This window comes from Odocoileus virginianus, chromosome 28 (genome assembly GCF_023699985.2).
Source record: "Odocoileus virginianus isolate 20LAN1187 ecotype Illinois chromosome 28, Ovbor_1.2, whole genome shotgun sequence".
Classification (NCBI taxonomy): Eukaryota; Metazoa; Chordata; class Mammalia; order Artiodactyla; family Cervidae; genus Odocoileus; species Odocoileus virginianus.
Genome location: NC_069701.1, coordinates 800171 through 826066, shown reverse-complemented (window position 1 = coordinate 826066; position 25896 = coordinate 800171). Strand labels below are relative to the sequence as shown.

The following is a 25896-nucleotide window of genomic DNA, read 5'->3' as shown; positions in this document are numbered from 1 at the left end:
CTCAGTGGGGTGGTTTTTCTTCTGGTCTTGCCTTGTTTACCCATGTGGCCACAGGCATCTGTGACTCAGCTGAGCCAGATGGTAGACCAGCTGCCTCAGTTCACATACTAGTGATTGGTACTAGTTATTCATGCTGTCTTTAGAGTCTATTTTAGTAAATGCAAACATTTTTCTCCCCTAAGATCTTGAAAGATTTATGCCAACCATCCCCTTGACCTGATTTTCCAATGGTTTCTCAGTGGGTCAACCATGAAATCACCTACTGTAGGGCTTCAGGACTCTAATCCCTTCTAATCCCTCTTCTAGGGAGTAAAATTTCCATGAAGTTTAAAGATAAGGGCTATGAAAGGGAGGGCTGGGAGGCAGGACTAGAAAGTAGATGGTTTTTCAGGGGGTCTGAACGCCAAGTTAAATTGCATGCATGCTCACTCAGTCATGTCTGACTCTTTGCAACCCCGTGAACTGTAACCCACCAAGCTCATCTGTCCATGAGATTTCTCAGGCAAGAACACTGGAGTGGGTTGCCAATTCTTACTCCAGGGGATCTGCCGGACCCAAGGATTGAACCAGCATCTCCTGCAGTGGCAGGCACATTCTTTACCACAGTACCACTTGGGAAGCCCCAAGTTAAGTTGGATGGACTTTATTCAAGCAGCTTAAGAGTCAAGATGACTGTAGGCTGATCCCATATTGTCTGAGAGATAATTACCACTCTGAAAATGTAGAATGTTAAAATTGGGCTACAGAGGGAAAATACGACCCAAAGCACAAAGACGAAAGCAGTCAGCTGGAAATTAAGTCGACAGTAGCCATGATCTTTACCCTTGACAGGGTACTTTGCCTGCTGCTGTTGGCTCATTAGCTGCAGCAAGGGCTTCATGAGCATCTCCTGGCTTCGGGCCTTCTAGGCAGCTTGGTGCTCCAGGGGTTCACTGGAGCATCAGCATTCACCCTGCGGGGTACAGACCAGCGACAGGGATACCAGCTGGCCTGCAAAGCAGGCTGAAGGGCAGCGATCCTGTCTGCTCACCCCAGACCTGGCCCCCAGGAGGCCAGCATCCATCCCCATCTGTCCGTTCCAAGCAGCAGAGGCACCTGCTCTAATCTCAGCCCTACCTTCTCCTCTCTAGGCTTGTTTCCTTATCCACAAAACCGGGGAGGGAGACAGGACTCATGACCCTCAGAGGGTGGTCTGCAGACCAGACCTCTCTGCTGCCGGTTCCCAACAAGCCAAGTAAAGAAATTAAGAGCAGTTCAAAAGCTTTTAGTGCTTATGACACTGCTACACAGCCAAGCACATGATCAGGGAGACTGTCTTGCTGAACAGAGCACAGACTTTTGTATGAGTTTCCTGCAAATGCAATAAAAAAAATCACCACAAACTGAGCAGCATAGCACAACAGAAATTTATCCTCTCACAGTTCCGGGGGCCAGAAGCTGAAATCAAGGTGTTGGTGAGGCCACATGCCCTCTAGCCTCTAGGGGAGAGTCCGTTCCTGGCCTCTTTCAGCTGCTGGTGACTGCTGGCATTCCTTGGCTTGTGGCCGCACCAGTCTTTCCTTTCAGTGCCTTCTCATGTGTACACATGTGTGTGTGTGTTTGTCTGTGTGCGTGTACGCAAAATCACTCTCTTCCTTTCTAAGGACACCTGTGGTCACATTTAGGACCCACCTAGATATAACCCAATATTCCCAGGTGCTGCAGTGGTAAAGAATCCATCTGCCAAAGCAGGAGACACAAGAGACACAGGTTTAATTCCTAGGTCGGGAAGATCCTCTAGAAAAGGAAATGGCAACCCACTCCAGTACTCTTGCCTGGAAAGTTCCACCGACAGAGAAGCCTGGTGGGCTACAGTTCATGGGGTCGCAAAGAATCAGACATGACTGAGCACACAGTCACACACCTAGATAACACAAGATGTGTGTGTGTGTGTGTGTGTGTGTGTGTGTGTGTGTGTATTAGTTGCTCAGTCATGTCTAACTCTGCAACCCCATGAACTGCAGTCCACCAGCCTCCTCTGTCCACGGAATTCTCCAGGCAACAATACTGGAGTGGGTTGCCATTCCCTTCTCCAGGGGATCTTCCCGACCCAGGGATCAAACCTGGGTCTCCTGCACTGGCAGGCAGATTCTTTACCATCTGAGCCACCAGGAAAGCCTCAACCCAAGATGACCTCATCTCCAATCCTTATCTGAATTACATCTACAAAGATTTTTTTTCCAAATAAGGTCAGATTACTCAGACACATCTTTGGGGCCACCATACAGCCCACCCACCTCAACTGGTTCAGATACTGTGGACTTCATGTGCGACCAGTTGTTACATGGTGTGCACTGTACACTCATACTAGTTCACAACTGGAAGAGAAAACCACTGCCCTGACTTTTGCTCTGCTGGGACCCTGGCTCCGCCGCTACAGCCCAGGAGCCCGGGTGAGATCAGCCTGGAACCACCAGGAAAGGAAAGGAGGCTGACAGGAGGCCAGGGCATGGGGCAGGCCCCCTCACCAGCAGGCAGTGCAGGGGCCACTCCTCTCTACCTGCCCCCAAACAGCTTTAGCTGTGAAGGGATTAAATTCATCCTCTGTTGCTGTTGCTGTTGTTCAAGGGTGCCTCCCTCATCCCATGATGCTCAGAATTTTCAATGTCCGAGTTTGAGAACAGAAACAAAACTGTTTGATTAGAATCCTTGTGTCCACAGCACTGTCTTACTAGTAATATTTGCTTCCCAGCAACATCCTGCCCTATAACTTTTAAAACACTCAGATCCAGGCTTCATAACAGGATGGAAGAGGCACCTGGAAATCTGACAAAGCAAGGATTTCATTTCTCATTAGAAGCTTGCTTGCCTTGCAGGAGCATTCCTTGGCAAAGAAACTACAATTCTGAGTCCTTTTACATGTCACATTTCAGCCTTAAGGGCAGACCATGTCAAAATATGTGAGGATGTTTAAATAACAACACTCAATCCAGGTATGGCCATAGCAAAGTGGCTACTCTCATCATTCAACTAGGAGTATGAAAGGCAAAATCTTTCTGGAAGTAATTTGGCAAATTCTTATTAAATGGTTTAAAACTGTACACACCCTCTGATATTATAAATCCATTTTCAGAACTCTACCCTAGGAAATGAATCTGAAATGGGGACAAAACTTAATGCTCAAGGGTATCCACAGCAATGTTTTACATGAGATTAAAAAAACTGGAAATGAAGTTAATAGTCAACGAAAGAAAATGACTAGACAAATTATGGCAGATTTGTCAATAATGTCTTATGCAGCCATGAAAAGGACATTTTACAAAGAATTTCTAATAAAAATACCAACTACAATAGCAACAGCTAATCCTTATATGGGTCAAACACTGTCCTAAGTTTATCAGGTGCTTTACAAACATTAACCCTCTTAATCCTCAGCTTGCTAACGTTATTATTCCTGGTTTACAGATCAGAAAATGGAGGCACCAATAGTTAAGACATGCTCAAGATCACCCTGCTAGTAAGAGACCGCACGGGGTCTGAGCCCACCCAGTCTGGCTCAAAAGTCTATGCTCTTGAATCCTCTGACAGTCTGAATAATGGTCCCCAAAGGTAACAGGTCCTAATGCTACCTTGGGTAGATATGGCACCTCTGCCAGTGAAGAATCTTAAGATAGAGAGACATCCTTGATCATCAGGTGGGCCCTAGATGCCCTCCCAAATGCTCTCACAAGAGAGGCAGAGGGAGATTTCACACACACAGACTCACACACACACACACACACACACACACACACGAAAGGCAGATGCAAACAGAGGCAGGTTGAAGAGACGGGGCCACCTGCCAGGATCGCCCGCAGGCACCAGAAACCGAGGATCGAGGGGTGCACTCCCCCGACGAGCCTCCAGGGGGCGCACCCTGCCCAGGCCCGGCTCAGACTTCTCGCCTCCAGAACTGAGGGAATCCATTTCCATGGTCTTAAGACATCCAGTTTGTGGAAATCAGCAGCCAGAGGAAACTAATATAAGTTCCCATGCTGTAGTGCTCTCAATGCAAGATAAAATATGCTAAATGGGAAAAGGAGAAATCAAAATTTATACACAATGATCTTAATTATGCACTTAAAATGCATGCAAATACAACAAAACGTTTTGTAGTGATTATCTTTGAATACTAGAAATTATGGGTAATTTTCAGAATTATGCCTTTTGATATTTTTCCAAATTTCTACAATTAATGTGATTCTTTTACAAAGAAATGGAAAAAAAAAACATTTTTTTAATTAGCAACTCATGATACTTCTGCAACTCTAACTCAATCACAAAAATGAAAAATCAAGAAAACTCCCTGAGGATTTTCCTAATTCGGTCTCAGAGCAACACCTAAAGAAACCAACCACCCGGGTGCATTTCATCTCCTAAAAGACATTAGCCAAACTTCAGCCTCTCTAAAACCTACCAGTTTTCAGAGTCTGGCAGGCCCATGATGTGGCTGAAGAAGTTTCAGGCTTGGAAAGAAGAGGACAGTCTGAGTGGGTGCATGTTTTCCTATCTACCCATCCACAAGAGGTGGTGGGGAGAGGGGAGCACTGGGAGAAGTCTGCATGTTCCCAGAGTCCATCCAGCCCAAACTGGCATAGGCCACATGCCAAGAACCAAGAGGACTAGTTACTAAAAATGGAATGTTTGCCTTCTCTGTGGGTGACTTCACAGAGCAAAACATCACACTAAACATGGGCTTAATCTTAACTGAAGTCCGGACTCTGAGCTCATTCTGTTGCAAAACCCTCCTGCTATCATCTGTCCAGGAAGTCAGAGGACCAAAGGCCAATTTCACTGTATCAACATCATATCCTTCGATTAAATACTTTCATATCAAGAATGCATTAACATCTTCTCCCAATGCATGGACAGAACTGGATCAATGCAGAAAAGAGGGCATGCTTCACATTTTGTTTTGCGTGGCAGAGAAGGCTGAAGAGTCACTGGTTCCCTACAACACAGGCCAGGTCAGAGCCGAGGGTGTGAGACGCAGGTACAGGGCTTTGATCAGCCCACCCTGTACAGCGGAGCAAGCTCAGGCACTGGGTTGATGGGGTCACAGTGTGGTTTATCCTTTAGTCTCTGAGCACATGTATTCACTCACTGTTCAGCCAATCCACGTACACGAACCTACTACATGCCAGGCTCTAAGAGGAAGCTGGCTCACATGTCTAAAGGCCCAGTCTCCAACACGCCATCCCCTCTGATGACACGGTCAGGTGAGGCCCCATCATTACTGAGCCTCTCCATCATCCTTCTGGATCCCAAGAATGCCAGCAGCAGCAGAATGCGGACAGGGACGCCTGAACAGGCCCAGGAGAGGTTTAGGAAGGAGAAAAACAAAACGCAAATGCTGTAGCGCTATGGACCATCCACCCTCTGTTCCACATATATGCTGTTTGCTATATATGCTTTATAAGCTGTCTACAAGAGAACCACCTCAAAACAAGGGACACATACAGACTGAAAGTGAAGGGCTGGAAAAAAATATTTCACGCAGACGGAGACCAAAGGAAAGCAGGAGTCGCAATACTCATATCAGATAAAATAGACTTTAAAATAAAGGCTGTGAAAAGAGACAAAGAAGGACACTACATAATGATCAAAGGATCAATCCAAGAAGAAGATATAACAATTATAAATATATATGTACCCAACATAGGAGCAGTGCAATATGTAAGGCAAATGCTAACAAGAATGAAAGGGGAAATTAACAATAACACAATAATAGTGGGAGACTTTAATACCCCACTCACACCTATGGATAGATCAACTAAACAGAAAATTAACAAGGAAATACAAACTTTAAATGACACAATGGACCAGCTAGACCTAGTTGATATCTATAGGACATTTCACCCCAAAGCAATCAATTTCACCTTTTTCTCAAGTGCACACGGAACCTTCTCCAGAATAGATCATATCCTGGGCCATAAATCTAGCCTTGGTAAATTCAAAAAAATTGAAATCAGTCCAGTCATCTTTTCGGACCACAATGTAGTAAGATTAGATCTCAATTACAGGAAAAAAACTATTAAAAATTCAAACATATGGAGGTTAAATAACACGCTTCTGAATAACCAATAAATCATAGAAGAAATTTAAAAAGAAATCAAAATATGCATAGAAACGAATGAAAATGAAAACACAACAACCCAAAACCTATGGGACACTGTAAAAGCAGTGCTAAGGGGAAGGTTCATAGCAATACAGGCTTACCTCAAGAAACAAGAAAAAAGTCAAATAAATAACCTAACTCTACACCTAAAGCAACTAGAGAAGGAAGAAATGAAGAACCCCAGGGTTAGTAGAAGGAAAGAAATCTTAAAAATTAGGGCAGAAATAAATGCAAAAGAAACAAAAGAGGCCATAGCAAAAATCAACAAAGGTAAAAGCTGGCTTTTTGAAAAGGTAAATAAAACTGACAAACTGTTAGCCAGACTCATCAAGAAACAAAGGGAGAAGAACCAAATCAACAAAATTAGAAATAAAAATGGAGAGATCACAACAGACAAGACTGAAATACAAAGGATCATAAGAGACTACTACCAGCAGCTCTATACCAATAAAATGGGCAACTCGGAAGAAACGGACAAATTCTTAGAAAAGTATAACTTTCCAAAACTGAACCAGGAAGAAATAGAAGATCTTAACAGACCCATCACAAGCACGGAAATCAAAACTGTAATCAGAAATCTTCCAGCAAACAAAAGCCCAGGACCAGATGGCTTCACAGCTGAATTCTACCAAAAATTTAGAGAAGAGCTAACACCTATCTTACTCAAACTCTTCCAGAAAATTGCAGAAGAAGGCAAACTTCCAAACTCATTCTATGAGGCCACTATCACCCTAATACCAAAACCAGACAAAGATGCCACAAAAAAAGAAAACTATAGGCCAATAACACTGATGAACATAGATGCAAAAATCCTTAATAAAATTCTAGCAAACAGAATCCAACAACATATTAAAAAGATCATACATTATGACCAAGTGGGCTTTATCCCAGGAATGCAAGGATTCTTTAATATCTGCAAATCAATCAATGTAATACACCACATTAACAAATTGAAAGATAAAAACCATATGATTATCTCAATAGATGCAGAAAAAGCCTTTGACAAAATTCAACATCCATTTACAATAAAAACTCTCCAGAAAGCTGGAATAGAAGGAACATACCTCAACATAACAAAAGCTATATATGACAAACCCACAGCAAGCATCACCCTCAATGGTGAAAAATTGAAAGCATTTCCCCTGAAATCAGGAACAAGACAAGGGTGCCCACTCTCACCACTACTCTTCAACATAGTTTTGGAAGTGTTGGCCACAGCAATCAGAGCAGAAAAAGAAATAAAAGGAATCAAGAAAGGAAAAGAAGTAAAACTCTCACTGTTTGCAGACGACATGATCCTCTACATAGAAAACCCTAAAGACTCTACCAGAAAATTAGTAGAGCTAATCAATGAATACAGTAAAGTTTCAGGATATAAAAGTAACACATAGAAATCCCTTGTATTCCTATACATGAACAATGAGAAAACAGAAAGAGAAATTAAGGAAACAATACCATTCACCATTGCAACAAAAAGAATAAAATACTTAGGAGTATATCTACCTAAAGAAACAAAAGACCTACATATAGAAAACTATAAAACACTGATGAAAGAAATCAAAGAGGACACAAACAGATGGAGAAACATACCGTGTTCATGGATTGGAAGAATCAATATTGTGAAAATGAGTATACTACCCAAAGCAACTGATACATTCAATGCAATCCCTATCAAGCTACCAACGGTATTTTTCACAGAACTAGAACAAATAATTTCACAATTTGTATGGAAATACAAAAAAAAACTCAAACAGCCAAAGCAATCTGGAGAAAGAAGAATGGAACTGGAGGAATCAACCTGCCTGACTTCAGACTATACTACAAAGCCACAGTCATCAAGACAGTATGGTACTGGCACAAAGACAGAAATATAGATCAATGAAACAAAATAGAAAGCCCAGAGATAAATCCACGTACCTATAGACACCTTATCTTCGACAAAGAAGGCAAGGATATACAATGGAAAAAAGACAACCTCTTTAACAAGTGGTGCTGGGAAAACTGGTCAACCATTTGTAAAAGAATGAAACTAGAACACTTTCTAACACCATACACAAAAATAAACTCAAAATGGATTAAAGATCTAAATGTAAGACCAGAAGCTATAAAACTCCTAGAGGAGAACATAGGCAAAACACTCTCTGACATAAATCACAGCAAAATCCTCTATGACCCACCTCCCAGAATATTGGAAATAAAAGCAAAAATAAACAAATGGGACCTAATGAAACTTAAAAGCTTTTGCACAACAAAGGAAACTATAAGCAAGGTGAAAAGACAGTCTTCAGAATGGGAGAAAATAATAGCAAGCGAAGAAACAGACAAAAGATTAATCTCAAAAATATACAAGCAACTCCTGCAGCTCAATTCCAGAAAAATAAATGACCCAATCAAAAAATGGGCCAAAGAACTAAACATACACTTCTCCAAAGAAGACATACAGATGGCTAACAAACACATGAAAAGATGCTCAACATCACTCATTATCAGAGAAATGCAAATCAAAACCAAAATGAGGTACTATTACACGCCAGTCAGATTGGCTGCTATCCAAAAGTCTACAAGCAATAAATGCTGGAGAGGGTGTGGAGAAAAGGGAACCCTCTTACACTGTTGGTGGGAATGCAAACTATGTACAGCCGCTATGGAAAACAGTGTGGAGATTTCTTAAAAAACTGGAAATAGTACTGTCATATGACCCAGCAATCCTACTCCTGGGCATACACACCGAGGAAACCAGATCTGAAAGAGACACGTGCACCCCAATGTTCATTGCAGAACTGTTTACAATTGCCAGGACATGGATGCAACCTAGATAGCCATCAGCAGATGAATGGATAAGAAAGCTATGGTACATATACACAATGGAATATTACTCAGCCATTAAAAAGAATACATTTAAATCAGTTCTAATGAGATGGATGAAACTGGAGCCCATTATACAGAGTGAAGTAAGCCAGAAAGATAAAGACCAATACAGTATACTAACGCATATATATGGTATTTAAAAAGATGGTAATGATAACCCTATATGCAAGACAGAAAAAGAGATACAGATGTATAGAACAGACTTTTGGACTCTGTGGGAGAAGGCAAGGGTGCGATGATCTGAGAGAATAGCATTGAAACAAGTATAGTATCAAGTGTGAAACAGATCACCAGCCCAGGTTGGATGCATGAGACAAGTGCTCAGAGCTGGTGCACTGGGAAGACCCAGAGGGATGGGATGGGGAGGGAGGTGGGAGGGGGGATCAGGATGGGGAACACATGTAAATCCATGGCTGATTCATGTCAATGTATGGCAAAAACCACTACAATATTGTAAAGTAATTAGCCTCCAAATAATAAAAATAAATGAAAAAATAATAATAAAATAAAAAATATAAAAAGAAATTTCCAAAATGTCCCCAAAAGCAAAACAAATGTGCCACACACTGGCAACTATTTACATAGCATTTACATTATGTTTATGACTATTTGGGCTTCCCTGATGGCTCAGATGGTAAAGAATCCTCCTGCAGTGCAGGAGACCTGGATTCGATCCCTGGGTTGGGAAGATCCCCTGGAGGAGGGCATAGCAACCCACCCAGTACTCTTGCCTGGAAAATTCCATGGACAGAAGAGCCTGGCAGGCCATAGTCCATGGGGTCGCAAAGAGTTGGACATGACTGAGCGACCAAGCACACATATGACTATTTACACAGGATCTGCAGATGATTTAGAGTATACGGGAAGGTACTATACATAATCTATAGATTTAAAGTATACGGGAAGACGTGCACAGGTTTTATGCAAATAGTAAATCATTTTATGCAAGAAACTTGAGCATCTTATGATTCTGGTATCTGCAGGAGTCCTGGGACCAATCTCCCAGGGGTACCAAGAGATAATTGTACCTTCAAACATACCATCAACATAACACTTGTAATTTGCAGGGATCAGTTGATGATAGTTGAATCTTCCACTTGACCATCTACTCCACACAAGTAGTGTATTAATTTTTTCTCAAAGTATTTTTTCTTTTTGCTAGCCATTGAATGCCTAAATCTACCAGTGTCTAACCTTAAGAAGTACTAACTAAATACAAGGTATAAATTAATGCATGAATAAACACACGTAATCAATTTACTAATCTGTAAAAACTGGAAAAGGAAGTTTATACAATTATTTCCTAAAGAAAATTCCAAGGAACCTAATCCTGTGAGACATGCCAAGAAAAGAAGGTTCATGTGTTATTCAACTGGTGAGAAATAGTACGTTTTGTAGCCTCCCATCCCGCTTAAAAATTCACAGTGCACATCATACAATGAAGAATACAGGAAAGCCTTCAATTAAACACTTTTTGAACTTCCCAAATCAACTTAACCACAGACGCCCTTTCATGCTTAACACTTGCTGATATAAGAGAACCAACATTCTAAGAAAACCCTGGGAAAATACTAACCCAATTCTTTGTTTGTTCAAAACACATTTATTAAACCCTGGAAACAATAATAATATAAGGGTGATGAGGACAGGCAACATTAAACAAATTAATATTTAATAGGCATGGTACTTGGTGCTCTCACTGCCTAAGATAAATGTGAAACCTGGCTCACAGTCTACTGTCCACTGGAAGAGACCCATGAACATGTGATGAGGAGAACCAGTATTAACTGAAGTGACAAAGACATGCACATATATGCACATATAGCTACATACATGTATATATGTATGAGTGTGCGTATTTGCACATGCACATAGGAAGGGAGAGGGTTTTCCAGACAGATGAGAAGCAAGAGAGTCCAATGTGTGCAGAGGTTTTATGCACACATTGTTCTTATCCAGTGGTTTCCAAAATATGGTACAAGACCCTCTCTGGGGGTGCTGCCAGGTCAAAACTATCTTCAGTTGTGTGACATCTGCACTGATGGTGCAAAATTGTGTGTGGTGTGGTGGGAGCTGTGTGTTGATTTTCAATTAGCCTGGTTGCAGGCTCCTCAAAGATACAGTATTTTGAGTTTTCTGTCATTGTGGTGTTTCTCTTCAAGGCCAGTTTGTTGTAGTGCTTTGGTAGGATTCTCATAAATGGTGATCTATAAAATAGGGCATTTTTTCTAATAAAAAATTCAATTCACAAAAAAAAAAAAAAACAATGGTGGGGAAAGTGGCTGGAGCCTTAGCCAGTAATAAGGCAGTGGCATCTGACTGTGATAGCCGTCACTATAATCTCCACCACCACACTCTCACAGTTTAAAAAAAAAAAAAGGTCAGTTTCATCTAAGAATATACTAATGGAAGCAGTAAAAGTTATTAATTCCATTAAATATTAACCTTGAGTACACATCTTTTTACTATCCCTTGACAGAATGAGAAGCACACACACAGCACTTCTGCTATAAGCCCAAGCGTGGTGGTTCTCGGCAGGAAAAAGCACTCATACAACCGAGCGGCAAGCCGAACTGGCCACTCTTTCCCAATGAACACCATTTTAACTTGAAAGAATGACTGACAGAAAAGCTACGGTGACTCAGATCTGAGTGTTTTTAGAATGAATAAAGGGAGCTTGTTAGTTCAAGGAAAACTGACAGTATTTGTTAGTAAAGAAAAATTTGAGCTTTCAAGCAAAAATTAAAATTTGGAAAAACTCTATTGGCCACCATGAGCTTTACAGTCTTTCAATACTTTAAGGCTTTTCAGAGGAGAGCAGTAGTGACAGTAACTAATGTGATATTATTCAAATGACTCATGCATGATGTTACAAAATGCATAAAAGATCCTTTCAAAGTGCAAGACAGACCAAAAGATTTTATTTTTTTTAATTTTTTTTTCCATTTATTTTTATTAGTTGGAGGCTAATTACTTTACAACATTGCAGTGGTTTTTGAGATTTTAATGTAACAGAATATGAGAGACTCTTTGATATAAGAGTTCAGATTCTATGCTGCAACAAACCTTGAAGAAACTACCACTTGTGAAGCTCTGATGTAATTTCAAAGACTATCCACAATTAACTGAATAGGTTGTTAAAACATTCCTCCCTTTTCCAACTATATCCAGGTAAGGCTGTATTTTCTTCATACATAAAACACAACAGGGCATCCGCGGTGGCTTAGTGGAGAGGAATCCACCTGCCAATGCAGGAGACAGGGGTTGGATCCCTGATCTGGGAAGATCCCACGTGCTGCAGAGTAACAAAGCCTGCGTGCCACAGCGACCGAGCCTGCGCCCAGAGGGCCAGAACCTCAGCCACTGGGCCACGCGCCCCGGAGCCTGTGCTCGGCAACAGGAGAGACCACCGCCGTGAGAAGCCTGTGCGCGCCAACGAAGTGAGGCCCCCGCAACTAGAGAAAAGCCACAGAGCAATGAAGACCCAGCACAGCCACAAGTAAATTAACTTAACTTTTTTTAATTCTTAAAAAAATACTGCAACAGAATGAAGGCAAAACCACTGATGAGAAGCCAGCTGTCTTCCATTAAGGCAGGCAATAAAGTTATCTGGAAAGTAGCAAAACAATGTCACCCTTCATTTTCTGCTTTGGAAATAGTTATTTTTTCATTAACAGTTTTATCTGGATTATGTAATAGGTTTATTACTGCTACATTTAAACTAATGTAATAAACACTTTAAAATCTTTTCAACTTCAATTTCTAATATTTTAAGTACTGCTAGATATAATCCACATAAATGAAAGCTCTTTGGGGATCTCACTAGCTTTTAAGAATCTTAAAAGGGGTCCTGAAATGAAGTTAGAGAGCTGCTGTGGGGGAAGGAGAGGAGAGGGTGAAGAGGCAGCCGGAGGGCCAGCAGTGGCCCCCACTGTGGTGAGAGGCCAGGGCTGATCCGATAAGAGTCAGCAAAGGGGTGGGGAGCACCAAGAGGATGCAACAGACATGCCTGCCAAAGAAAGAGCAAGGACACCATAAAGCTGACCCCTACTCAATGCACATACGATTCTAAATGCCAGTTTGATGGGAAGTCAGACTGCAGGACACTGAAGGTCCATTACTACAATCTAAAAAAAATGAAATACAAATTCCTATAAAAGAGGAGGAAGAGAAAAGTATTAAAACTTAACGACAGAAGGGAAAGAAGCAGGGTCTCACAAAATAGACTTGCAACCAACTAGAATTCTGCAAAATGAAGTAAATCATCAGTAACAGAGTACAGGGCTTTAAAGATCTAAAGATACCAAAATCAAGGTACACTTTGGGCACATCTGAAAAGTAAAAATAAAGGAGCCAGTAAAGAGCAGTAAACGCAGCAGTAAAGAGGGGAAATGAATGCAGCCCAGAGAAGACAGACAGACGTCTTCACAAGTAAAAAGTTGGGAGGAAATCAGCTCCTATTTCCAGAGCATGGGCTCCCTCCACTCCAGGGTGGGGCGGGGGCTGGGGAGCTGCTGGGGGAACAGGGCGCGAAGCACCTGCTGAGGAAGGAGACCCCTGCAGAGTCCAGCACAGGCAGAGGCCTGGGAATCCTCACCTGGACAACCAGATTCTCGCCCAGGAAAAGATGGATCACGCCCATCAGAAACCCAGACCACCGAGAACAGACTCAACAACTATTAGAATCTGCTCTCAAGGAGCTTCTAATCATTTTTTCAAATCAAAAACAAAAACCAAGGGCCTTCCCAGGCTGTCCAGGGAAGTCCATGGATTAAGACTCCAGGGGCACCAAGCTTGGTTCCTGGTTGGGGAAGTCCCTCATGCCTTGCAGTGCTGCAAACAAAAAAGACAAGAACGATAAGAAAACCAAAACCCACAAAAATCCATAGGCTAGTTATAGCGAAAATGAGAATGGTGTGCTCTGAAGAACAGAAGAGCTTGGCAAGTTTCCCAAACTCCCTGGGCCCTGGTTTCCTCATCTGCAAGGCGGGGAGTCCACCACCGACCGCCCAAAGCTGGGGACAGGGAGCGGAGCGGGCAGTGGCATGCAGCGGATGCTCGACGGATGCAAGCTGTACTCACACCCCTGGAGTCACGGCTTCAGGGCCAATGCGGAACAGAACTGTCACTGCATTACTCTAAGCCAGAAAGTTCCCAACGTGGTTGGAAAAATCACCAATGCATAAGCTTAAAACAGGAATTCGAATGGCTTTGGCCCAGAGCTACATGCACTCAAGAGAACTGCCCTTGACCTATGGGCCTGTTACCATGGAGCCTAGCGGGCCTCTCCAATCACAAAGGGACACGTCAAGGACAAGGAGACTCAAGCAAGAAGGGAGAAAACCTCAAAGCATCACCTTCCGGAACAGCCAACCCCACGGTCATCTAACTTCCACACACAATTTATCTCCTTTGATGTCATCAGCCAGGATGCGGGTGGGTGCACTGGTATCACCCACTTTATGTCTCATGGCTGAGCTGCCAAGAAGCGGTGCAGCCAAAGACCTCGTCGCTTGACCTGAGGCCAGGACTCCTGCACCCGACCACCCTGCCTGCCCACACAGGGCCCTGAAAGCCCACCTAACAGATGCGGGCTGAGAGCCCCTCGTCCAAGCCAAGCCGGAGACCTACCCTCCTTCACCATGCACAGCTAACTCAATACCCAGGGCGCATTCACTGACTGACGCGCCGAACACTGTCCCCTGGCCCCCAGACAGACGCCAGGCGAACAAGGAGCTGCTTCTCTGCAGATGGAGCAGGTGCTGGGACAGCTCTGCAGGCGGCGCAGCAGTGAAGACTCCGCCTGCCAATGCAAGAGAGGTGGGCTCCATCCCTGAGTCAGGAAGATGCCCTGGAGGAGGGAATGGCAACCCACTCCAGTATTCTTGCTGGAAATCCCACAGACAGAGGAGCCTGGCGAGCTACCGTCCATGCAGCCACACAGAATCGGACATGACTTAGCGACTAAACAACAGTGACATGTGCTGGGAACCTGCGGTCCAGGGAGCCTCGGGGCAGGACGTGGAGGCCTGAGTCTGCGTGGTCTCAGGAGCACAGGCAGGTGCCCCAGGGGCCCTCAAAGCTTCCAAGCCGAGGAGGTCAGCAGGACCAGGCTTCACAGGCCCTGTGACCACACAGACTGCACACCCTCCCAACACAGCCGGACCCTGCGACAGAGACCAGGAGCACCCAGGCTACAAGGATGCAGCTCGGAGGGGGAGAGGACACGGGAACAGGTCCAGACGTCTGTCAAACAGAAACCGTCCAACTTCTGTTTTCACCACAACCTGCAGAGTGAGAAAGACACTTTACATGGCAACCCAGTACGTGCGCACACACGCACGCGCGCACGCACACACACGCATGTGTGCACGCAGCGTCTCTGAGACGCAGGCTTCCGGCCTGACCCTGGTCAGTTTCTCCACTTCCGGCAGTCCAGTTCCTCCCCTGTGAGTCAAGGACAAGAACCACAACACCACGACTTCAGTTGTGGAGAAGTCTGTCAACGTGTGTAAAGCGCTCACAGCGTCAGCCTTTCTCTGTAAGAGTCTTACTGTACACAGCACAACTTTCACAAAACTCAACCTGACTAAGTGTATTCCATTCACATGCCTTCCTCCCATTCTGTCTTCTTTTTTAATACTGGCAGAGACCCTCTGGATTAACTTCGGAACCCCATTACCGCGGTCCTGACCTCCAGCTGGAGACAAGGGCTTGGACCTGGGTGATGGCAATGGAGGGGACAAAGCTGATAGTTTTGGGGTGATTGGTTACAGGGGAGGGGGTGTCAGGTGACTCAGTCCTCTGGGGTGATGACATTGTTGGGAGAAAAACCAATTGAGACCACCCACCCTGGCCAGGCACCACAGTGGCCACCTGCAGAAGTTATCTTAAACAGGAGGTCCTAGTAAGGAACGAGGAACTAACAAGCTACCACCAAACAAAAGACTTTGAGGAAGTCAAAAAGAGAGATGAGACACCAGTCTCCAACCTGCCAGAATCCTCGCTGGTGTCCACCTTGGCTCAACACTGCGTGCGGCAGGAGGCAGCACCCTGAGTCAGAAGGGCTGGCCAGAGACAGGAGGAAACTCACCAGCACCATCAAGCCCGGGACTGCGCGCCACACAGTAGAGCAGTCCTCCTGGCTCCCTGGGCGACCCTTCCCAATGAAGCCTCTTGCCTTGTCGGCACCTGTGTCTCCTGGGAAAATTCATTTCCAAGTGTTAGACAAGAGCCCACTCTCAGCCCCAGAGGGATCCCCGTTCCTACTGCGATGTTGCCATTTGAGATGGGGAGCCCCAGGGCAGGGTGCAGCTGTGGGTCTGTGGGAGGGGAGGGAGAGAGGAGACTCTGGGTCTAAACCTCTTGCCAGGACAGGGTGAGGGGACAAAGTGGCCTTCACGGTCCACCAAGCAGGGAACCAAGCGGAGAGATCTCACACCAAAACCACAGCTACACATGAAGAATGCGTTTTTCCAGACTGTGCTGGGGAGATGGACAGCCTCTGTGAACTCGCCCACAAAGAGTGAGTAACGGAGGACCTGGCAACCCAGGGCCCCGGCCAAACGTCTCTCCTGGTCCGCCCAGCAGCAAGCACTAATCACATTCAATTAGAGTCCATCTGCCCACCTGTTTCCTCCACTAAGCGAGCTGCTCGGGGTAGGGACCACCCTGGGTCACGCATCTTTCTACTCCCCAAGCCTCCCCAGCACGCGGCCCTGCCCACTGCCTCTGGGAGGTGCTCAATTCAGTGATTCAACATGATAAAAACCCCCAAAAAGGCCACTTACAGTTCAGGACACTAATATAAGGTACAGCAGATGGGACAGGCCAGGAGAACCTGCCAGGAGAATTTGTGGTCACTTGAGGATGTGGGCCAACAAATTCACAGACAAAAGGAAGCTGCAAAACAATGCAAAAACTCCGCAACACGAGATGGGTGTGGATCTTCATCATAATGATGGGAAGTATTAAGCAGGTTCAGGAGGGAATCAGGAAGACAAAGGAAAAATAAAACTGGAAAGATGGGGCGTAACATGTGTATGTAATTTGACCTCTCCCAAGGTCACCCTGGATGTTGGATTCTTCTCATCACTCCCCTTGATATTTTTCCATCAGCTCAAGGCCTTCTCAGGCACGCCTCTGATTCCAATCCTCTGCCATCCTCCAAAGCCCAGCTCCTTGGAGGTTACCTATTTTTCCTACATGTATGTGACTCGTCCCCCCAACCAACTGGAATGGTAATACACACCTTCTTATGGAAACACCACCATCCTTTGCATAAACAAAGCACTCAATAGCCATTGACTGACTGGTTTTTATACTGATCATGTTTGCATTAAATACCAAATTCAGGTTCAGATTTTCTAGTTCTACACCCTTTAGCTGCAACTGTTACTAAAGCTGTCATTTTTAATAGTAACAGCTATATTTATTAAGCACCTGCACATACAATGCACAACTAAAGACCTTAAATACAGCATTTCCTACAATCCTCAATCTGCAGGTAGGGATTATTATTTCCATTTTACAGATGACAAGATTGAGGCTCAAAGAGACAACACAGTTGAGTAAGTGGCAACACTGGAATGCAGACCTAAGGCTGCTTAACTCCAAAGACAAATAAACCAATCACTCTGAAGTTTCTGCCCTCTTTTCCCCTGGCACAGAGGCCAGAGAACAGACCATCTGATATGGAGTCCATAGTCAATACTCACCAAAGACCTAAGCAGGGCTCAGCTCACAGAAAGCTTCTTTAAGCTTGAGAAAGCCACAGTTTATCAAGACTCATTCATTCATCTCCTACGAGCACATAGGTCAAGTCAAGCTTATTTTAACTCCACGACTTAAAAAAAAAATGGAATGTGCTAATGGCATCACTTCTTTCTGAAAGAACGTTTAGGGAATTCCCTGAGGGTCGTGGTTAGGACTCCATGCTTACACTGAACGGGGCCTAGGTTTCATCCCTGACTGGGGAACTAGGATCCCACAAGCCTCACAGCAGGGTTAAAAAATATGTTTTTTTAATTAAAAAAAATTTTTTTTAAGAATGTTTAGTTAAACTAAGAAACTAACTATGCTCAGACTAAGCAAACTATTAGTGTCAGGTCATTAGTAAAATAGTCACAAAATGTGTAACAGCTTCCATATCTGCTGTGTTTCAGTCTCCCCAACTCCCCCACATACATGGCTTCATCTGAGCATCTCAGTAACTGTGGGGTAAGAACAAAACAAGACTAAGAGACGCTCAGTGAGTCCCCAACAGTCACAGCTCCTGTGACTCAGGACCTGGTTATAAGCTACAAAAGAAAGTGCTCTGAGCAGCAGGGTCACAGGACAAAGGAGGAGGGCCTCGGGCAGCGGGGCTCCCAGTGCCCCCCCTGCCTGCAGCATCCTCCCGCCCTGAACGGCCCAGACCTCCCCTGCAGACAGGAAACCGGCACTGCGGAGCCCGCGTCCCTGCCCACGGAAAGGCTCTGGGGCCTGGAGTTCGGGACTCTGGGGGTGAGTCTGAAATGCCTTGCTGCTCCCCAGCCCTGTGCTGGTGGGCGATGGGGGATGGATGGCCCCCAGAGACATCCCGTCATCACATCCTCTCCACGTCTGAAGCCCTCCCCTTCATCTCTCTGACATGGCCAAGGGGTCCAAAAGTGGCAAAACCAGCATTATGCTTTCCCCTTGTAATTTCCACACAGGAGGCTGCCTCAAGCTTGCAATGGCACAGGACAGCACCGCACTGGCAGCTCTGGATAAACAGAGGCAGGAAAAGAAAACCATTTTAACATCCTACTGTTAGTGTGTTAGTCACTCAGTCACGTCCAACCCTTTGTGACCCCATGGACTGTAGCCCACCAGGCTCCTCTGTCCATGGGATTCTCCAGACAAGAATACTGGAAGGGGTTGCCATGCTCTCCTCCAGGGGATCCTCCTGACCCAGGGATCGAACCCAGGTCTCCCATATTGCAGGCAGATTCTTTACCATCTGAGCCACCAGGGAAGCCCACATGACTACAATTACTGCCTTGGAGTGAGACGCCTGGGGCTCATAATAAATTCTTCCCTTTTACTAAAAAAAAAAGAAAAGAAGATTCAAAGGGAGCCCTGCCTGGCCCAAGTAGGTCAAGAATCTACTTACAGCACAGGGACCAATCAAGAACCCATGGCAGGTCCCAAGTTCAAACAGAGGAAAGGTGCTTCCCCAGAAAAACAGGAAGGATGCACCAGTCTCCAACAAAGGAAGAAGGCTTATTTAAGGCAGATGAAATAATACCACACACCTAAGTATTCAGAAACCCTGCATACACAACCGCCAAGCCACTGCTCTTCGGATCCCAAGTCCAGTAATCTAACTCATTCTACACCACAGCTGACATTATTTGAACACTAAATTGTAAAGCAGTTGTGCAATAAAGATGCTTACTGCAAACAGAATTCAGAGAAATCAATGCACCCATTTACATCCACAGAATACTCTAAAACTAAAGATCTCCGTAGAATTGACACTTTTGAACTGTGGTGTTGGAGAAGACTTTTGAGAGTCCCTTGGACTGCGAGGAGATCCAACCAGTCCATCCTAAGGGAAATCAGTCCTGGGTGTTCACTGGAAGGACTGATGTTGAAGCTGAAACTCCAATAGTTTGGCCACCTGATGTGAAGAACTGAAACTCATTTGAAAAAACCCTGATGCTGGGAAAGATTGAAGGTGGGAAGAGAAGGGGATGACAGAGGATGAGATGGCTGGACGGCATCACTGACTCAATGGACATGGGTTTGGGTGGACTCCGGGAGTTGGTGACGGACAGGGAGGCCTGGTGTGCTGCAGTTCATGGGGTAGCAGAGAGTCGGACACGACTGAGCGACTGAACTGAACTGAACTGAGAGATCTCCACAGTTCAGTTTTGTGCTAGGATGAAACAGAAACCATGTTTCTTCACCAACGAGAGCCAGGCCTGCCTCCCAGCTCCCTTCTGACTCCCTACAGCTGAGTGAAAGGTCTCTCCTTGGATCCACGTCTTTTTACTCCTCTCTGCCCAAGTGACAACTAAAGGCCCTGCTTCTCAGGAAGGAAGCAGAAATCAGAAACACAAACCCAAGTCAACCAAGATGAAGGCCAGAGCCCAACTCTCTGAAGAGACTAAAGAGCCAACACAGGAAGCAGGCCCGCAGGAGGAAGGAAGTGGGGGAGGCGAGCAGCCTGCAGCCCGCCGGGGCTTCCTTCTCCTTCATCAGACACAGCTCTCAACCTCGCTGCTGCTTCACAAACACTCTCTGCGGTCGCTGTTCCCACTGCTGTGCATGGCTATGATTACTTCTAAAAGCAATCCAAGAAGTGGGAGCTTTTGACCCTTTTCTCAATGGTCTAGCCTAAACCTGGATCACTGGAATCACCTCCATTTCTCTGCTTTCAGCATCGTGCTTCTCTTCCTGAGCTCCGTCCACAGACCAGAGACAAACACGAGTATTTACTGGGCACTTCCCAGGTGGCTCAGATGAGAAGGAATCGGCCTGCAACGCAGGAGATTCGGGTTTGAGCCCTGGGTCAGGAAGATCCCCTGGAGAAGGAAATGTAAACCCACTCCAGTACTCTTGCCTGGAGAATCCCATGGACAGAGGAGCCTGGCAGGCTACAGTCCATGGGGTCACAAAAGAGTCAGATACAACTTTGTGACTAAACAACAACAAAACTAAACAACATGGTAACGCTATGTTTAACTTTTAAGGAACCCTTAAACATGTCTTGAAAATAGGAAATGCTACAAAGAAAAGCCAGAAGGACACTGAAAGCAAAATGCAAAACCTCAGTGAGATCAAAGAAGCTAAAAAAAAAAAAAGTTTTTCTAGTCTCACCCCTTCTTTCAATAAGCTCAAGTCTGGGCAGAAGGAACCCAAACAGTACACTTCTTTTTAAAAGGCCAAGAACACTAGCAGGAGAAAGCTAAGACACGTAATTCTTGTTGTTCAGTCACTAAGTCATATCCGACTATTTGCGACCCCATGGACCGCAGCACATCAGGCCTCCCTGTCCATCAGCACCTCCTGGAGTTTACTCAAACTCATGCCCATTGAGTCGGTGATGCCATCCAATCATCTCATCCTCTGTCGTCCCCTTCTTTTCCCGCCTTCAATCTTTCCCAGCATCAGGGTCTTTTCCAATGAGCTGGTTCATTGCATCAGGTGGCCAAAGTATTAGAGCTTCACCTTCAGCATCAGTCCTTCTAATGGATATTCAGGACTGATTTCTTTAGGACTGACTGGTTTGATCTTCTTGCAGTCCAAGGGACTCTCACGCAACTCTACCAGATAATTAACAAGGGTTGCTGCATTTCCACAATATTTTTAAAAACAAAATCACTCCTAAGCCAGGAGTCCACTCAAAACCACGAGGCGGGCTCTGAGACTTCTGAACCAAAGAAAACAGCTGGTAGGGCCCAGCACAGCCCCTAAGTGGGGTGGGCTTTCTGGAAGACTGGATTCTCTGCTCTGGCTCTCATTTTTAGTGAAACCATTTTTCTCTTTGGAAAGACAGAAGTCCCTAGTGTAAAAGAAAAGGGAAAAAAAAAAAAAACAGAACTGCTTAAAAGATAATATTGTCACATCATTTGTCATCAGGAAAGTGCAAATTAAGACAAGAATGAGATTCCACTACACACCTATTAAAATGGCCAAAATCCAGATACTAACACCAAATGCTAGCGAAGATGTAGAGCAAAGAACTCTCATTCACTGTTGGTGGGAACGTAAAACAGGCACTGGAAGACTGAAGACATCTTAGCAGCTTCTACAAAACTAAAGATACTCCTATCATCAATCCAGAAATCACACCCCTTGGGGTTCACCCAAAAGACCTGAACTTGGATGTTTATAACAGCTGTTTTCATGACTGCCAAAACTTGGAGGCAACCAAGGTAGCCTTCGTATCCAACCAAGGTAGGTGAGTGGATAAACTGTAGTGCATTCCTAAGTGAAAGAGGCCAGTCTGAGAGGGCTCCACTCTGTGCATTCCAACCATAGGTCGTGGTGCAAAAGGTAAACCAGGGGGACCGTAAACAGAGGAAGGAGGACGGGGCAGAGTGCAGAGGGTTTCAGGGCAGGGGGACCCTGTGTGAAACCACGATGCCGGATACGCGCCAGCACGCACGTGTCCAAACCTGGACACTGGACAGCCCCAAGAATAAACCCCAAGGTAAATGATGGACTCCAGGCCATCAGGATGTGTCTATGCAGGTCTGTCCATTTCAACAACTGCTGCTCCGGTGGGGGAGGCTGATGATGGGGCAGTTCTGTACACGGTGGGGGCGAGCAGGAGGAATGTGGGAAATCTCTACCTTCCGCTCAAGACTGCTGTGAACTAGAGTTAGAGTGAAAGTGAAAGTTGCTCAGTTGTGTTCAACTCTGTGTGACCCCACGGACTATACAGTCCATGGAATTCTCTAGGTCAGATTACTGGAGTGGGTAGCCTTTCCCTTCTCCAGGGGATCTTCACAACCCAGGGATCAAACCCAGGTCTCCCACATTGCAGGGGGATTCTTCACCAGCTGAGCCACAAGGGAAGCCCAGGAATACTGGAGTGGGTAGCCTATCCCTTCTCCAGCGGATCTTCCCGACCTAGGAATTGAACCTGGGTCTCCTGCACTGCAGTCAGATTCTTTACCAACTGAGCTATCAGGGAAGCCCCAGAAACTGCTCTAAAATGTAAAGTCTTAATTTTAAAAAAAAAAGTATGCCCCATCCCTTAAAATAGTATTTCGAATCGGCTCTAAGCCAGGAGCAGCACTTGCAGAAGGACTCGCTGAAACTCTGTCTGGGCCGAGGAGGGATGAGCAAGCTGAGAGCGGCCCAGGGCACAGACGCAGCCTCTCTGCACCTGCCTCACCGGCTTCATGCGGCTGATCACCGCCGACGCTTTAGCAGGACAGCCAGTGGCAAGACAGAAACATGGAGGGACTGCACCAGGAGAGGCCACAGCGACACCTTTAAATTAAGTGAAGAAGAAAATAGCTCGCTGAAGGCAGAGTGAGCTAACCACAAATGACAAAACCGACTCTTCTGACACAAGCAAGACACCGGCAGGACGGGGGCGGCGAGCCAGGAGACAGGCAGGAGAGCCAGCGGCACTCGGGGGGCAGGGGGCCCATCAGACAGCAACTCATCAGCTGACTGTGCATGGCTCCCCACAAAGACACACCTGAAACACCAGCAGTGGCCTGAGATTAACTCCATAGCCCCACTTTTGGCCACAGCAGAGTCTAGCAAAGATGAATGTGCAAAAGGCAAATTTTGCCTTTTGGCCAATTTTGCCAGATTAGCTCTAGCAAGCCCTTTAAAGTTCAAACTAAAACCAAGGCCAGGAAGGAAACAAAGCGAAAAGTAGCTTATTAAGAATCAAAAAAAGTCGTTCCATTCTCAAGAGTGGCTCTGCCTGGTCGCTTCAGATACAGGCAGACCTGATTCGTGGACTGGGGAACGTGATAAAGACAAACATGGACATGATTTAAAACCCAACAGCAAAGTGGGCTTCCCAGGGGGCGCTAGTGATAAAGAATCCACCTGCCGATGCAAGAGAAGCAAGAGGCTTCTTGCAAGTTTGCATTTTTGCCTTTTGCGTTTTGCAAGTTTGCAATCTTGCAAGTTTGATTCTCGCCTGGAAAATTCCAGGGACAGAGGAGCCTTGTGGCTACAGTTCTTAGAGCGCATACACACACACACACCCTTGCTTCTAACATCCCTTATGTGTGAACTTCTGGAAAGTCGAGACTTAATTCCCGCCTACCAGGTAGACCTATGGTCTGAATACATGGGAAAGAGTATAGAAAAGCACAAGGACTCATTTGACAGAGGCAAGGGAAACAGACATACCCTGAGAATAATATAAAATCTAGGTAAAAAAAAAAAAACAAAGGTTATCAGGACAGAGATAAAGTGGGATTCTCCTGGCACCCAGCATCACATCACTCAGGCCCAAGAAAAAATGGAATGTCTGGCTGCAAAGTGGAGTATTAGAGCGAGGAGGAGTGTGTGACGTCCATGCCCCTCCTTTGTTTTAGAGAAAACAATACTGAGGTTCGGAGAGATCCAGCAACATATCCAGGACTGACTGTTAACAACGGCAAGGCCAGGTCTAAAACACTGGTCTCCTGGAAGGCCTTCCACCAAACAGTATTGCTGGTGGTGGTGCTGGTGACAGCACCCTTGTGCTAAAGGATTTACAAGCAAACATTACAATGAGGGCCTTACATGTATTATCCCATTCAATCCTCAACAAACTGTAAGGCAGTAGTAAGTACTATTATTGGGCTTCCCAGGTGGTGCTAGTGGCAAAGAACATGCCTGCCAAGGCAGGAGACATAAGAGACCCCGGTGCAATCCCTGGGTGGGGAAGATAACCTGGAGGAGGAAATGGCAACCCACTCCAGTATTCTTGCCTGGAGAATCCCATGGACAGAGGAGCCTGGGGGGCTAAGGTCCAAAGGGCCACAAAGAGCTGGACAGGACTGAAGTGACTTAGGGCACATGCAGTACTATTATTAGCCCATTTCACAGATGAGGTGCAGAGAGGTTAAGCTACTGGCCCAAAGTCACACAGCTTGGTAGAAGCACAGGGAGATGTGCAACAGTATGGATGAACCTGGAAAGCATTATGCTAAGTGAAAGAAACCTGACACAGAAAAACAGATAAAACACAGCATGATCTCACTGATACGCGGAATCTAAAAAAGTCACAACCCATACAGAAGCACAGAACAGAATGGTGGTAGCTGGGGTGGGGGGGTGGGGAGATGATGGTCAGAGAGCACAGACTCAGTTATGAGATGAATATGTCCTAGGGTGTGACGTGCAACACGGAGACTACAGTTAATAACCCAAGTGCCTAATTTGCTACGAGCGTAGATCCTCAGTATTCTCACCACACACAGCAGAAGTGGTGACTATGTGAGGTGACGCATGTGTCAGTTTACCTGATTGCAATAATCACTTCACAAAGTGTATGTACATCAAATCATCTTGTGGTACTCCTTAAAAATATACTTTTTATTTGTTAATTATGCCTCAGTACAGCTAGGAAAAATAAATAAGAGGGGAAAAAAAGCAGCACATGAAGGATAGAAACCTAGGTCTAGCTGAAATCTGTGCTCTTGACCCTTATATTAATACTTGACTGCCTCCAAACAAGGGAGGAGGTCACATTTTTAAGTAAAATGTACACCAAAAACTTCTTATCACTGGATAGTTTTTATTGTCTATCACCTTGCCCTTCAAAATTAAAAAAAAAAAAAATCAGCACTAAGGGATATAAAGAACAAAAATATTTTAACTTTGGTGAGAAAGAAGGCTTAAGACTCTCCAGCCCAGACAACAGAATTGATTAGACTCAGACCTGAAAAATTAGAGGCTGGAGCCAAAACACGTCCCTTTGGGATTTTTGTCTGGCATCTCGCACTTTCAATGAGTTCCATATTTATTTTCACATAGTTAATTCTGACTGGATAGTGGTGCTGCCAGGCCCAGTTGGTGATTTCAGAAATCAGTGTTTACCAGATCTTGGCACTTCCACTAAAAACATCACAGAATCACCAGTTTAATCATAAGCGTGGCTACCTTCAGTTTCAGAAAAGAGTTATTTTTGAAAATTGTCAAAATGTAAAAAATGACATTAAATTGAAACTGATGCTTTTTGATTAAATAAAAAGCATCTGACTTTTGTAAGAAATGCATGTATCTTCTCAGATAGCACAGTGAGAGTGCCATTTCATCCTACACGGGGGATGCTTCGTTCTCTAAGCTGCAGAACCAGGCGTCTCCCTGCAGACACCTGCCCCAGCGCAACATCATGGCCTTCCCCGCACAAGCAAACCAGGGGTTCGGGCTTCTGGTCCGATCATGACGTACACCCT

The 25896-nt window shown here is 45.1% G+C and overlaps 1 protein-coding gene across 1 annotated transcript in view; it reads right to left on the bottom strand.

The window, feature by feature from the left end:
• Positions 1-25896, bottom strand: part of LOC110142110 (uncharacterized) — a 112212-nt gene that overhangs the window by 61553 nt on the left and 24763 nt on the right. The gene's annotated exons all lie outside the window — the stretch shown is intronic.